The following is a 1,108-nucleotide window of genomic DNA, read 5'->3' as shown; positions in this document are numbered from 1 at the left end:
TCGCGATTGAGAATAGGAGGATTCGGAATGAGTTTGCAAAAAGGAGGAATCCTGGTATGTCTTCTAGTCAGCCAGTAAAAAGAGGCAAGGACTCAGTGATTTCAGGGAGTACTACTTCTGTTTCCGTGACATCTCCTCGATCTCCATTTCCACCATCACAACAAAGACCTTCGAGGTTTAACAGATCTGCTATGACTGGTTCTGGGAAGAGTTTCGGAGGTTTTGACAGATGTAGAAATTGTGGGAATTATCATAGTGGGCTATGTAGAGAGCCAACAAGATGTTTCCAATGTGGACAGACGGGTCATATTAGGAGTAATTGCCCACGGTTAGGACGAGCCACGATAGTTGCATCATCTTCACCAGCTCGCACTGATATACAGAGGAGAGATTCTTCTGGGTTGCCACCGAGACAGGGAGTGGCCATACGGTCCGGTGTGGAGAGTAATACCCCGGCACATCCACCTTCGAGACCACAAACTCGTACCTCGACAAGAGTTTTCGCTGTGACAGAAGATGAGGCACAAGTCCGACCTGGAGCAGTGACAGGTACTATGTCTTTATTTGATAAAAATGCTTATGTTTTGATAGATTCTGGCTCAGATAGGTCTTATGTGAGCACCACATTTGCATCAATTGCTGATAGAAACCTGTCACCATTAGAGGAAGAAATTGTAATTCACACCCCTTTAGGAGAAAAGCTAGTTAGAAACAGTTGTTATAGAGACTGTGGGGTAAGGGTAGGCGAGGAAGAATTTAGGGGTGACTTAATTCCTCTAGAGATCCTGGATTTTGATCTAATATTGGGTATGGACTGGTTAACTGCACATCGGGAGAACGTGGATTGTTTCCGAAAAGAAGTTGTTCTCCGAAATTCGAAGGGAGCAGAGATTGTGTTTGTAGGGAAACGTCGAGTATTACCGTCTTGTGTAATCTCGGCCATCAAAGCTTCAAAATTAGTGCAAAAAGGGTATCCGACTTATTTGGCATACGTAATTGATACTTCAAAGAAGGAACCTAAGTTAGAAGATGTCCCGATAGTAAGTGAGTTTCCTGATGTATTTCCTGATGATTTACCGGGACTGCCTCCTGATCGAGAGCTTGAGTT

This window comes from Theobroma cacao, chromosome 9 (genome assembly GCF_053813885.1).
Source record: "Theobroma cacao isolate CCN51 chromosome 9, ASM5381388v1, whole genome shotgun sequence".
Taxonomy (NCBI): domain Eukaryota; kingdom Viridiplantae; phylum Streptophyta; class Magnoliopsida; order Malvales; family Malvaceae; genus Theobroma; species Theobroma cacao.
Note: the sequence above shows the minus strand (reverse complement) of the source record.